The 15,393-nt window shown below is 42.5% G+C and overlaps 1 protein-coding gene and 1 long non-coding RNA gene across 3 annotated transcripts in view; one reads left to right on the top strand and one right to left on the bottom strand.

The window, feature by feature from the left end:
- LOC117943515 overlaps positions 1-3,089 on the bottom strand; it is a 31,729-nt gene extending 28,640 nt beyond the window's left edge. Inside the window, exon 1 of the long non-coding RNA XR_004656369.1 lies at positions 2,899-3,089. This is a non-coding gene — a long non-coding RNA (uncharacterized LOC117943515). The remainder of the gene's footprint in view (positions 1-2,898) is intronic.
- Positions 1-15,393, top strand: part of pdzrn3b (PDZ domain containing RING finger 3b) — a 92,358-nt gene that overhangs the window by 17,674 nt on the left and 59,291 nt on the right. The window lies entirely within an intron of this gene.

Below are 15,393 nucleotides of genomic sequence, written 5' to 3' on the forward strand. Positions count from 1 at the left end.
TCACCAGCCAACAACAAGTGGAACTGGTGGCCTCAGCGCTTCCTTTTCTCATGCAAATGTGTGCAAATAGACAACATTGTTCATCAGTGTGCTTTTCCGCCTCTGTTACGCCGCTTTGCTCTGGCCTTTCTCTTGTTCACCTGAGAGAGATGTTCCCATTTCAAGTGTTACCTCTCCGTCTCATTCAAGACTTCCTCTTTCCTTTTGACAAACAGCCTGGAGGAATGGCTGTCGCCGGCTCATTGAGCAAGCTTTTCAGCTATCAGGCATAGGGAGAAAAAGAGAAAGAAAGAGATGTTCTGCAGGCTCCTTGCTCAGACATCCTCATGTCTTATCCCCCCCCCTCTCACAGGATGAGTTATTGTATAGTGGCCATCAAAGCTTGCTCTCTCCAAATATTCCCTTTTCTCTGTGTATGTACAGGTGCTTTACTTCTCTGCCTTTTAATTCCACCTGCATGTATACGGTGATAAATGCCACATGTTCTGTATTCAGTAATCAGAAACATATCTATAGCTTTTCTCTTTACAGAATATGACTGGACATAGCATGAAAGAAAGCCCTATAATTTTGAGGCCGCCTGTGAATAGTTGATATTCTGCATTTCAGTATGAGCTTGCAATTCTATTAAACGGTTTTATCACAAGCACATGTTGAAAAAGTTGCCTCTGCCATTCACTCTGATCCACAACGCATTTTGTCCTTTCCTCATAATGGTACACCTTGTACCTGGGGTTGAACAGGTTGTGTCCACAAATCTGTGTAGATTATGACATACGATCGTGCTTAGGCAGAGAAAATAACTGGCAGGCTCAGGAGAAGCCCAGGACCACCGGCTGAGAGCACAGAGCCCTGTGCCAACGTCAAGGCCAAGGTGTCAATAAAGATACCTTTACTTCCCCCTAACAGAGGGGTGCTTTGATTAAAGCCACAGCAAGAATATGTAGCATTTAATCAGAGAGCTATGCCAGCAGATGCACAGTGGCAGCCATTTTGTCTGCATCTTGGAGTGAGATTCAAAGAGATTCCCCCCTTCTTCCCTCCATATTCCAGCCGAGCGCTTGGCCAAATGCGTGATTGATATGTGCAGGTGGTAAAGGATATATTCCAGAGTAAGAGTTCCCTGCTAACTTGAAAGAGATTTTTTTTCCCTCCTTGCCATCTTATGAAAACAGTAGTATCAAAGCAGAAAGTCGGATCAGGCCAGGAAAAGAAAAACAAGTGGAATTTAACTTCTAATGCCTCTAACGTCATGCCTATCCTGGCTGGACAATAGGCCTTTGTAATTCCATTGTAGGCTCTTTTTCAACACCATAAGCCAAGCTGCCTTAGGCTTACTTTTAAATACAAGGCAATTTAGTTTTTGGTCACTACAGTTTCCACAATCCCCTCTTCTTCGACAGTTTACCCTGAAAATAAATCGAAGGAGGAGGCAAGTGCCAAGAGGGAAGATGGAAAATGTATTACCTGGTAAAGCAGGGAGCCTTTTCTCCCGCAGAGTGCTGATGTGTTTCGGTTTATGTGTGCACCGGTGAAAGACGGGAGAGTCCTCGCAGGCTAAAAAGAGTTTTGTGAGATTCAACTGGGATGCATGTACCTGACAGATGAGATGACAAAAATGAGGGCCCTGGTTCGGTTTATGGTCTAAAAGGAGACTGGATTTGGTTGTGTCTGTTTGCTCTGAATATTGGATATCATTTATCCTACAGAGGGCTTTCTCTCTGTCTCTGAATGTGAAGGTCATCATTAGAGTTAACCCATCTAATCCTCCTTGACTTCTGCTCTGTCTAGCATTGCTTCACACAAGATCACCAGCATCGAGATACGACCTAAATTTACACCAGATAACTTCTCTTTTGTTTTCGTATCGTGTGCCATCATCTCGCCTCATTCTGCTAGGACACGCACTCTTGGCGATAACAGAACAAGAACACAACCTGGAAAATATGAGAGCTCAGGAATCCAGCCACCTGAAGCAGGACTGATGTAGATAACGCAGAATTTGGCCATAATGAGGGGGAAATGGCATTGCTCTGTTTGGGTTTGGAATCCTTTATGACTTAGTTCTTTAAATTTATCCTAGAATTTCTGAAGTTTTTCTTAGAGAGGTTGCGAACAACCTAGCCTGGTTTGTAACACTGTGGCCTCTAATGTCTCTCCTCTATATCAGGCCAGCAGCTGCTGTCTCTCAGCAAAGGCATGTTGACTGCCGGGGCTTGGCTTCCCCACACACCGGATCTTACACAAGGCCCTTTATTTTTGGGCTTATGACTTAGAAGAAGAAAATAAAACACACCCAGCTCTATCTGTGATTTTTATTAGTAGAAGAAACAAAAACATGTATTCATGAAAGGAATCCTTGAATGTCTGTACAATATATGGTTTGTGTTGCATAGCTGCTGTCTAACGCAGCATTAGAAGATTTAGACAAGGTATCACAGGTAAAGGGTGTGCGTTTTGCTCCACAACTCAAATTCCTTGAATTGGAGCCAAAGAGATGTAAGCCCTCTCCCAGCTGTCCCTTGGCACATCAAGACAAGACCTTTATCAGATTTTTGGAAAGTTTGAGTTGGCGCTGTTTGTGCAGTACTGCTGCAGCTCTGTCTGTTCACAGACAACAGCCTTAAACAGCAGTGGGGCCAGCGGCTCTGGGACCGTCATCCAGGACAAACCCCTACATGTGTAGGAACAGATCAACATTTTTTTCTTTGGTATGACACCGCTCGTTTTTTTCCCACTAGATTCGATGGTTGCACTTATATTTTTGAACATTACGACTGCGTGTTAAGCTTGCTGTGGAAATAAGAACCACGTGTGGCCGGTTTCTGTACATGAAGGTGTAGGTTAAGGAAAATGAAAGCTTCTGTGTTTTATCTGGACCTCCCCACTGTCCCTTACCTCCAAGAAGCCGACTTGCTCCTGCAGACAAACCACAACCGCAGCGCACAATGCCAACCCACTCTCCTGGCCCCAGAAAAGCATTATGCCTCCTGCAAGAAAAAGTTCCACTTCCAGAAGTCACATAATTCAAACAATAATTAGGAAGTGTTCAGGGCACTGACTAGCCCGCGAAAGTTCAAGTTTTAGGTGGGGGTTAGAAAGAGAAGTGGTTCCAGACTGTTAATGTCTGTCACAGCAGAGGCAGATCCTGTGATTATTTTGGAGCAAAGGTCCAAATAAACCCCGTGTGGGTCACGACCTTACTGATCTGAACCAAATGTGCTGTGCTTTGTGACCTTTGTTGAAAGACTTACTGTGCAGAGTTGCTCAATGTGAGCGACAATGGATGTTTTTTTTCCCACTATCGCTGTCTGCCTCAGCTCTTCTCGGGCAGAACATTCCAACAGTGAGAACAGGGCTGCTCACAGGCACGACTTTATCCGCTCAGTTTGTTTACACAACATCATTTGTCAGGGAGTCATCGGGCAGGATTTTAGACAAATACACAAATCCTTACTTGAGCCAACCTTTTAAAGGCTCGTTCAAAAATGTGTCTAGACAAATGCCTTTCACATCCATCACTTTCAATTTGCAAGTGCTAAATGAGTGGACTCGGTTTTCACGTCGCCCACAGCCGCATTACAACTGTGGACATCAGCATGTACGCTACAACTACATTTAAGTGAGCAAACACTGTTCATTATCACAGGAGTTCTTTGAAGTGCGAGTGATTCATCAAGTGGCGAAAGTCAACACTTTCAAACATGTTCAAAGCCTGAAGGACTCCTTTAAGCGTGCTGCAGCCATCTCCCTGCTTTACTATAACTGAACAATTTACATGGCGCTCCAAATCTAGTCAATATTTTACTAAGCGTGTACATTAGGGGCAGGCCGACAGAGCTCTGATCAAACGTTTCTTTCATCTCTGACCTTCCTCTGACTCGACTCAAAGAAGCCTCAAACCAGGCTGGGGGTAATCGGATGTCAGGCTGGGTGTTCGCCAGGGACTTGAGCACAGCTTCATATATGGAGGGCCAAGGCTTTTGACCTCCCCCCCCCCCGTGGCCTACCTAGCCGACTGCCCTCGACATCTCACTTCACTCTGACACATTGCAGTGACAGAAGTTAAATTCCTTTCAGTGTGAAGCACCTAAGGACAAATAAAGAATGGTACAGGAAGGATGACAGGAATCCATTGAACATGCATGGTACTACCCAGATTCTTTGCAGTGTAATTTAAATGCTCCCAAATCAATTATTCAACAAGATCATGCACTCGCTGTATAATGGCTGTAAGTATCACGCTTGGCAGTACCCGTCAGTTAGCAGTAAACTGACTTTTCTATTTTCTGTGCTTCTATAATTGTAACCATTTGTAATCCATTCCTGTAACCAAGGTATCTAAGAATAGCTAAAACATGGCTCTGCAGGATTAGAAAAACAAATCGTTACCTTTTTTGTGCGTTGAAAAGAGCACGCCAACACTATAAGGTCAAGGGCAATAAAACGTCCACCACTGGTACCGGTATGTCAAGAGCAAACTACAGTATAAGATTTCACAGAACGCTTAAATTCTAGCACTCCATGTTTACAGACAAGAAGGGGGATTAACTTTGCTATTACAATCCCTGGAAATGCTTTCTCAGACGTTTTTTTACACTCATTTGTCTGGCAGTGAAAACTAAATCAACATCGTTCATAAATGGCTGCTGTGGTTATGTGTCTTCTTCCTATTTGAGCCTCGCTTGGCTGTGTTTTGCGGCCCATGAATTAAATTACATGATGCAGAAACTCTAGGGGGCCAGACTGGAGACTCCACTCACTCAGCGGTGAGGGGCGGTGAACTAACCCTTCTGGTTTGCCTTTTCCAGGAGGATTCTGTGCCATCACGCTGAAATGACAAGTAGCCGCTCCCGACTTTGAAAGCCTCGCACTCTCTCTCTCTCTCTCTCTCTCTCTCTCTCTCTTTCTCTCTTTCTCTCTCTCAGCCTTTCTTTTACTGTTTTCTCAGATGGTTCTCTCCTCATCGTGAGCACACATTTGTTTTCTCGTCCTCAACCTCTGATTAATCAAGTATGACTCTCCCAGGAAAAAATGCAACTTGGTGGTTTTGATGCTGCGTTTCTTGTCAGTGTGTCCACATGTGTAATCTTTCGAGCTAAATATTAAGTCTGGACGTTGGGGAAAAGTTCCGTTAAAGTGTTCATCATGAATACTAGTCATTGTAATTTTACATCCATGCATTAATAATTACACACCAAAAACCAAACCAAAACCATTCAATTGTAAATTGTTAAGTTAAAAAGTACACCTTGGTAATGAAGTGCCGCGTAGTATAATTCTCCCAGGATGTCTGTGGTCTAGCATCTCCGCAGTCTCCATATGGCTCATTATTAGAAATGTTGTAAAGAGAAAACAGACTTGCATGAGAGAGGTTCGAGTGCCAAATAGAAGGTTGGTTTGGATAGAAACACAGCATATCACGCTGCATATCATTTACATTAGTTAAAGGTGCTCTAACCCTCCCCCTCTCTTCTGTGCTTTCGCACACACACGTGACATCGCTTAAAGCACCTTTAAACAAGGATTACGGTAATCTTCAATGCCCATCACCTGGGTAGTGTCCCCCCCCCTGCTCCCCTTGTCGTATCTTTGGAGGAAACCGTTACATGGGCTTTCATGGCTGACTGAGCTGGATTTTCCAGCTTGTACACAGAAAGTAAAAGTCAACTTAGAGAGTTAAACTGCCTTCCCCTTATCACAAGAACAAGAATCATCCAGCTGGAACCAGAGGAGGAGCGCTCGTCTACAAACATATGATTCACTTTAGTCAATTAGCTTGTTCAGCTTGTCCGTACAACAAAGCTTTTTATACCTCAAAAATATCTTGCCTTTGTGCTGTTCATTCCAGGGCCTAATCTGTAAATCGTAAACAAGCATGTCTTTAAAGAGAAGCCCAGGGCCCTGAAAAAAGAATTGTGGGGGGGGGGGGACATGTCAGGAGAAAGTGATCAGGAAGACCAAAAGATAAAGATGACAACACTTTGAGGTAAGATTCAAAGAAGGATAACAACACAAACCTTTTTCTTTCTCTTGGACACATTTCATTTTTAACCTGCAAATTGTAGCCATAAATCACCTGTGTATATAAAATTTGGTTTCAAGCGGTGCCAAAATCTTGGCATGTCAAGCTTAATTACTCATTTTTCTACTGCTTAACCCCATGGTAGCACAGTGTGGAAATATTGTGACAAGGCATGCTTGCGGAACGCATCATTTAGATATTTGGCTTTTTGAAACTATAAAGAAGCCTGTGTGCGCGGCTCATGCTTGTAGGATTTGTTAGTTTAAAGCAAGTACACCATGCTCCGTATGGGAGATTGGACACCCTTTCATAGGAAATGAGTCTTGTTTCAAATTCTTTCCCTTGTTATTGTTACTGACATGCTGCAATGGAGCGCACTTTGTGCACTTGAAATATTAATACTTTTGCCATCTATTTTTCCTGAAATGAAAAACTCTTGCAGATGCTCGAGCAAACGAGGGTTGCATTGCAGGCTCAAGATATTTGCTCTTCATCTGGACAAACAGGTTTTTTGAGGTGCAACATTTCCACTGTGAAGGGTTGTGCTAAATGGCCACGTTGTACACTGATTAGAAAGTGTGACATCACTAGCTTGTCAAGTCTGTACAAAGATCGTGTCAAGGGTACTGAAAGGAGCTTTGTATACTGTAAAACACGCAGGGACAAAAGAGGGAACTGTGTATGTCTGGTCGGTGTAGTGAAAGCTTGAGAAAACATTCCTGTACAGCTTCCCATATGGAGCGCATAAAAAAGGTTACATAACCATATTGGCAAAAGAAAATATGAAGGAGACAAAGAGAGGAGTGGAATTAAAACAGCATCTCCCTATTCCTGCTGGTTTATTCAAAAGCTGTAGTGCCTGTGGGCTGTTTGCTGGCTCTCTATCTGCTCTATTGCTCGAAACATCCCTCCGGTTCTGCTTATCTGAGCACATCCAGTATGGTCCAGTTTTTGACCCACTGTTCACTTTCAGCCCCAATGTATTGTCATTTACGCCGTTTGTGTCATCCATTGTGAGTGTGGTAAAACGCTGGCAGCACAGGGACCACCAAGGAGAAGGGAAGGCCAGTTAGGCCTGCACCAGAATACAAATGCCATGATATTAAAAAAAACATCCACCCACCCATCCACCCACCCATCCATCCATCCATCCTTCCATCCATCCATTTGCTTTGAAAAGTCAATTTCCATTAGGATCAGTTATGTCTTGAATATCTAAATGTATCTAGTGGAGCTTTTTCTTCTTTCACTCAGTGTTACTCACCAAAACATATTGACCCCAGTTACCCTTGACATTCAGTGTGTCTTGGGAAGAGGGGATGCAACCAAAAAGCAGATAAAATAACATTGCTCAAACCACCTCCCATGGGCCTATACTCTGATTTGCATGCAGCCATGGAAAACCAAGAAGGATGCAATAAGATTAATGATCTTGCTAACAGAAAAATATGTATTTGTGCCAACTTAAGTGTACGTAACTGCATAATAAACACAATGGATTTTTTTCCTCATGTAATATTTGTTGATTTCTGTATTTTTTTACATAGATATTTCATCTAGCAGTCTTTTTCTTACCTGTTTGTATTGGGGCTTGGCTGTGATTCTTGTGTAAGCATTAGTAACAGTCAATCAGTTACATAGTGCCAAAATGATGGATGTCATGTAGTCCCCTTTTCAGTAAATCCACATGGCCTATCTTTGAGGTAAATGCTCTTTCTTATTACATGGGCGATTTGATGTGCTAGTAGCTAATGATTTGATTCCAGCTGAGGTAATGCTGGGATCAGGCTACATAATAGTTTTGCCTGTCAAGATGGTAACTGTGTCAAATTGGGTGATCATACAGTCATAATTTCTTGTCTTGCATTGACCAGAAGTCTACTCCATTTCCAAGATGTCTATGGTTGTGCATTTTGGTGATGATTGGATCGTGACATGTCAGCAGTGAGTTTGGCAAGGTTACTATTATGCTCTGACAGATCTGCAGCCATATTCATTTGATTCCAGCTCACTCGGCTGACTCATCCCGCCTTCACAGCTCTGGATGAGACCAGCTGGGAGGCTCACATGTCGCAAGCACATTATAAATGTTTAGAGCAAGACTCACACTGCCAGTAGAGATCTAATTTTTCCATTGTCCATATCCTTGATGTGTCATTTGGATCTCTTTATCATTTTGAGTAACGGGCTTGAGACTAATGGATGTTGTGGGGAGGGGAGTCCTGTTCGGAGGCCTATCCAAACATCAGTTTTTAAACTAGATAAGGGTTCATATTTCATCAGTTTGATGTCAGTGTTCCCAGTAAGTTCATGTGATATCACAATGTGTTATTTCATTTTTGGAAACAAAACAACTTGGCACAAAGTAAAAGGAATTACATTTTTACAAGATTCTTTAAAGAGATATTTTTTCAGAACTGCGTCCCATTTTTCCCTCCAATCTTTTTTAATAGTTTGCTTCTCCGCTGATTTTCGGAGCATTTAAGCACCGTAACAACTGCTTTGGTTGCATAAATCAGCTGCACTCAAGACACAGCTTTGGAATTATTTCAGCTTTGGATTGATGGTTTGCCAGTGTTATAATTTAATCTCACATTTAGTCTCATCTCACCTCCTTTTTTAAAATTCTTCACATAATAAAAGAGAATAATCAACGAAAATTTGGGTAGCTGCTGACTGTGCGTGTCACCCTCCAAGCTCTCCCAAATCAAGTTATCAATCCGCGGCTCATGTTGACGGCGGTGATGACACAGGCCCATATGACCCAACTGCAGCCTCTGATATACTTTCTGTCCACAGAACAAGAGAGTGTTATTCCACACATTCCTGAGCACAGCCTTTGTTCTCTCAGGATGACCTTCAACTTATCTCTCCATCAGAGCATGTCTGGGAGGGAGAGGAGTGGTGGGACAAGAGAGCGGGGTAGGGGTGAGGGGTACAGTCTCGCACACACTCAAAGAACTGGTCTAGCTTGTTGGCAGTATTATTCTACTGTAATATTCGCTGTTTGTGTTTGATTCTGTAAATGCAATGTCTGTGTTTGTCTGTGTGTGTCTGTGTGTGTGGTTTATGTCCGTGTGTGTTCTGGGGTTTTCATCTTTGTGGGAGCCACTTCAGACCTTTGGAGTCAGAAAGCTTTGTGAGGTGAAGTCATTTTGGCCAGTTCCCACTTCTGCAAGATTCTATTTTAGGACTAAGCTTTGGGTTTAGAGCTTCTTTTACATTTAGGTTTACCAAGGAATTAAAAAAGGAATTTGATTATCAACCCAGGCAAGCAAACTCTCACATCGTAAAGTGGCATGTGGGTCCCAAAATGGTTGAGGTGGCTTCTGTGGACGACTATCTTGATTTTCATTTTGGTATATTTGGTTGCTCCAGGCTTCCTACACAGGAAGCTTACTTGGTAGTGGTTGCCATGGTTGCCTTCCTCTAGTAGATGGGGGTCCTTACAGTTACTGCATGTTTTGCTGTAGATCAGGTTGTGGTGGTTTCAGTGGATCTGCGCACTCACGCACACGTCCGACTGGATAGGAAACAGTCCTGGTGTCCCTGTTCCAACCTCTCAACTTCAGACTTCCACTTTTGTACTCAAAATGTCAGCTTCACTTTATTAAGTCATTTCAGCCCCATAGGATCCAAGAACAGCACTTAATCTGTCACACGTCCACCGCTCAGGCCAAGAAAGCATTGAGCTCTTTTGCTAGAATGCTACCACTGATCACGGTAATAAAGTCATTTTGAGGGAGTGAATCAAGGTGGGAAGACTGCTGCCGGCCTCAGCTCTGTGGGACTCGGCTCTCTAATCTGATCTGGTGTCTTTTTTTCTGCTAGCTAGTATCTGCTATCACATATGCGCTACTTTCCCTATGTGCTTGACCAGATATCAATCTTGATAGCAACAAGATTTACTGCTGTTGGATTATATCTATCCAAGCAGAACAAAAGACTGAAACGTTTTAAACCGTGAATGTGCATCAGAAAACCAAAAATCACTAGCACACTTTCCATGTGGCTGTAGGGATAGAAGACTGAATATAACCTAGGTAAACGTCCAGTACACAAGATGTCATATTTTGAATATGTTGGAGTTTACTTGCCAATAGTATACAAAAATCAAGTGAAGTAGAGAAGGGGCTATCAGGTGGTGCTAAGCCTTGTGTTCTTGTTGTTTCACACCACTACTCCAAATGACTCTGACACTCTGACTCCAACTTATTGAATTACTTCACACTCCCAGCAACAGTATGCCTACAAAAAACAAAGTTAGTTATGAGGTCGTATTTAGGTTATATAAGGGGATAACAGCAGTTGAGTTGGGAGTTGTGAAACTTATAATGAATAAATACGCAAATTATACTGTATACTGTACATCATTAGCTGTCTGGATGGGGAGTTCATTGTTACGTTAAACTTGAGCAGCTGCTCAGATGCCCTCTCTGTTAATGTAAATACCTGAATATATAACAATAGCACTGCTTCTATGGATGAATTATGCTGTTGGCAACTAAGTCTTCCTATATATTGAAACTATAAATAAAAATTGAATATAGATGTGGGCTTGTGTGCCACTGTGTGTGTGAGGGTCAAAGCCCTGTAGACTTTTCACATAAGTCCGTCTTATGGCCCCGTAAAGCCTGATAGCTAAACGCCTCGGGGCTAATTGGAGAATGTATGTCTATGTACTTGGCTACAGCCGAGGTCACAGGGTGTCATAACCCAGCTAATCAACATCAACTGCTTGCAAATTACCAACACATGTTGCCTAGTTAGTGCAGGGTGTGGGCCCGAGTTTGGTGCAAGTGTTGGGAACAGACTGAGGAGCTGCTAAGCAGGAGTGTGCGCCTGAGATAAGGTAAAGGTACTTTATTGTCACATACACTTTTCTCATTTAACCCATCCCTCAAGGGAGCAGTGGGCAGCCAATTACAGCACCCGGGGACCATCTCCAGATCTCTGCCTTGATCAAGGGCACTCACTGAAGAACCTAGTACATGTTTTTTGATGGTGAGGGGAAACTGGAGCAATCGGAGGAAACCCACGCAAACATGGGGAGAACATACAAACTCCACACAGAAAGGCCTGGAACTTTTTTGTTGTGAGGACACAGTGCTAACCATTTGGCCACCATGCTGCAATGCAATCAATGGGTGTGTTCTGATCACCTAGTAGTTCCCTGAGAAGTTGACTGCACAAGGTATTCAGCCATGTTGAGAAAAATTCCAAACCATAGGAAGCTAAAGTGACCGGTTTCAAGGGAACTGTGAAGGGAAGATCTGATCAACGGGTCCTCAGTTCATATATGATTGCCCATCCGTCACCGTGCACCGTTGGAACGACACTAAATTGTGTAAATGAATCAAATTACATTTAATTACACGGTACATACATCTAATTAGAATAAGTTTGTAATGGTATCTTTTTTTACTTAATTTTAATTCCGTAGTTAAATGTCCATAGTTAAAACAACGTATCCAAGGTTTAACCAGTGTAACGGAGGAAGTGATGTCATCATTGTTGCTGACATTGCTGTTCCAAATGGAGGGATTTTGTTCCTTCAACTGACATTCCCTGAAAATGGAACACTGTTTATCTGCAGACTGAAACGGACCGCAGCTAATATTGTTTTATTGTAGTGATTTCTTGCACTTGGGGCTTGTTATAATTTCAGTCGCTCCCCTTTTTTGCACTTCTGTTGTTAAAAAAGCAGACTGATGTGTGATTGATTTCTTCCCTCAGAAAATCAGAAGATTAGACGGGACTCTTTTTTTGATTCTGCAAGATCTGCCGCAGTGCAGATAAAAACAGTTTCTGCTTCTCCATTGCCATTTAATATTATGCCGGGATGAGTCCCAGAGCCCATCACACATTTGTCAAAACCATGAACAGCTAATAGCTCTGATCTCTCTGGGTAGTGTTGTGCCTACTGAAAGCTGCCCAGATGGCCACTTCACAACCACCACTAAGTCAGACTTGGAGGTGACTCAGCACTCGAGTTCCAGTGTGGATTTTAGCACACTTTACACTGCTGCTGCTACCCACCATGTAAGGTAAAGAGAGGCTTTCTGGGTGTAGCACAATGCTCAGTGGTGGTGGACCTACTGAAAACCACACTGTCTCAGTACTGCTGCTCTCCTAATTAGCTTCACGTAGTTTCAGTCATGATTTAGATCTGGACCGAAAATCCCCCTGTTCCCCCACCGGAGACCATAAATCTGCTTAAAGCTGACCCAGTCAGAGCGCGGGCAGCTCGCCGAGGTCCGCATAGTATAGCGGTTTTCACGTCTACACAGATTCTTATTTCATTAGCAGAATATGTTTACAGCCTCTGCTTCCCCCTCCGCATAAAAAACAACATGCTCATGAAATGTTGCATGTGCTCAGGAGTGTTGCTGATTTAGAGCAGTTTTGATTTAGGTACTGTAGCAGGCAGCCATGTTAAAGTTGGCAGTGCAGTCTGTGCTGAGCTGTTCTGGGCCGGGGGAGTGGCTGACTGACTTAAAGCTGGCCTCAGCATCCAGCTGGAGCTGAGCTCAATTCTCTGGTCTGACTCAGGCCTGAGTAAAGAAGCAGATGATGTGTGTGTGTGTGTCTGTGTGTCTGTGTGTCTGTGTGTGTGAGTGATTGGACTAAGGAGACATGTATTTACAGACATCATTAATATCTCCCTACCCTGTGTGGTCACATTGTTGGAGTTAGACTTCATCAGTCAGATCAGGGTGAGCAATGTTTAGTTGCTCTAGTAATGACCTAAATCCCTTATAATGTTTTTGAAACTGTCCCTTCAAATTATGCTTATAATAATTACAAACACAACTTCAAGACTAAGCACCGTTTCTCCTGCTGTAAATGAAAGCTATTTGCAGATTAGCATCTTACCAAAAGAGTGTGTTTGTGTGTGTATTTTATTTATTTATGTGTATATTGTTGTATGTTGTCTGCATCTTTTTATATATTAGCATATTCTGTGTGTGGTGTTTGTATTTTGTCTTCTATACTCCAACCAAACTGCACAAACATTTTTTCTACCAACGTCAAAACAATGTTCATCATTTCAAATGAGAGATTTTTGTATTTATGTTTTTTTCTGTCAGTGTTTTCTCACTGATTTGAAGTGGGCCGGGAACTATTGGATAATGGTCACCTATTTCACCTATTTCCGTGTAGCATTCAGATTTGAACAATATGAGAATTAGTATCTGGTGACACTTGATTGGTAGTTTGCCTGTGTTGCCAGGGAGATGCAACTGTCAATTAAATCTGATGAAACTACACCCACACGTTCCTGACGAAGCAGAGTTTTTTGGTGTTAAGCTCATACTAATTTACAGCTACGTTTTGTCTAGCTTGCATTGGGATTGTTTATTTATCAACTAAAGAATCCTTAATGCCAATATGTTTTGTTTTTTAGGTTTAGCAGAACAAGGTGTAAACACAACATTGACATATATTATCAGCATGAGAAGAGAGCTTCTGGACTGGAAAACCTAAACAATCATCAAATGCGAAATAAGGCTAAAAAAGCTCCACACTGCTTCAGAGTTTCATGACAATTCTGTGTGGATTTGTCACAAGCAATACCTTTCACATCACACATAGTCATTTGACCCATTGTTAATCATACCTGCAAACTAGTTGCTTTTCGGCAAAAATCTCCGTTTTGAGTGGGGAAAGTTTTCGAAGAGTTTTTATTGGGGGGGGGCTTCACAAACCTACTGTGGTCTAGACAGTAAAAATATATTTGGTGATATATACCGAATAGCAACGCAGATTTTGGTGCCACTGAAATGTCTTATGCTCTGCTCTCTGATGCTAAGAAACCGACGGTGGAGGCAACTGTAATACTAACGCATGGTAACGCTAGTAGTAGTCAAGAGGTGTCACCTTTTTGAGCCTTTGGGTATGGTTAATATGAACAAATCAATTTACTGCATCTCTTAAAGCGAGCCTTTTTCACCTTTTGATTAAAAAAGGGCCACACAATGACAACTGGTAGATAATGGAATTGCAAAGCCATAGTATAACACAAGCACACGTAGAGAAGAGCCGGCGAACTGACTCAGAAAGGACATTTACACAATATCTACTCCGAGTTTGCTAACATTTGCAAGGATTACCCACCTTAAGCCACTGGTCTTACCAAACAAGCAAATCTCCTGAGTGCATTCAATTGCGCAATGGTGAGTTTTTTTATTACTAATGAACTCAAGTTTTTATTTTTAAACGGAAGTATTTCTATTTCAAATGTTTTTGTTCTTTTTAAAGGGAAGTACATGAAGTAGTCTTGCTTTTAAACCTGACAGCAACATGACATTTATGTATCGTACTATAGTAGCGAGACATCTGGGTGCTGTTTTTGTTTTTGGTCCAGGCCTTGGCAGGACAACTCACAATTTGTGCCCACCCTCTAACAGGTGCCACTACGATTCTCACACGGTACACACTGCTTCTTCATGGTCCGTCTTGCGTGTGACAGCAGAGCACTTGATCAGTCCCTGGGTGTGTTTTTGTCATTTTTTAAATGTCAGTTATCTTTCGTGGATCCTGCAATTACAAGTCTGCTGTTGATTCACACGCTCTCACGCTGGCATTGATTCCTTGCCTCGAAATAGAAGCTGTATATCAGCCTTTAATTTGGCATCATGGAAACTGATCTGTTTTATCGCCAAGGTTGGACGGCACAAAGTGTCAAAGCAATCAACGTTGGTGGAAACTAATAGCATTGATGAGCACATAGCTGTGTAACTTCATCTCCAGCCTGCACATGCCTTCATGTGGATTTACTCTGATAACCACCTGCATAAACTAGGGTTGAGTGCATAAAAATCCCACGTATACATATCCAAGAGTGTGACAGACTCATAAACAGTCTTTATTAATAGCCAACGCTTTCAGATGTCGATTTGCACGGAACGCAACCATGAGGTATTTTGGGTAGTTTGCCTCCTAAAATTCTGTCATGCTGTTAGCCCCATAGAGCAGACATATAAACCTTCTCCTCTACCGCCCAGCTATATGTTTATCCTGGATTAGGTCATTTGTATCCTTACACCTTGGAGGCCTGCTTTGAGCGACGGGGCTAAAAGTGAGAGAGGTCCCTGTCTAAAAGTATGTCCTTGTCCAGATTTTGTCGTACAGTGAAAGACATGGTGTGTGGCTGCTAACACCCGTCGCTGCTCGTGTTTGACTTGTGTTGTTTGTTTGTGTAATAATCATGAGTGGCACCTCGCTTGCTTCTAAACATCCTGCAAATGACATGGGGTCTTAATTATGAAAAGTTCTAGCTCCCCTTTTTTATGTGCACACTGTTTTCCAACTCTGCTTCTCTGCCTACCCGTGTGTGTGTGTGTGTGTGTGTGTGTGTGTGTGTG

The sequence above is a fragment of the Etheostoma cragini genome, chromosome 4 (genome assembly GCF_013103735.1).
Source record: "Etheostoma cragini isolate CJK2018 chromosome 4, CSU_Ecrag_1.0, whole genome shotgun sequence".
Taxonomy (NCBI): Eukaryota; Metazoa; Chordata; class Actinopteri; order Perciformes; family Percidae; genus Etheostoma; species Etheostoma cragini.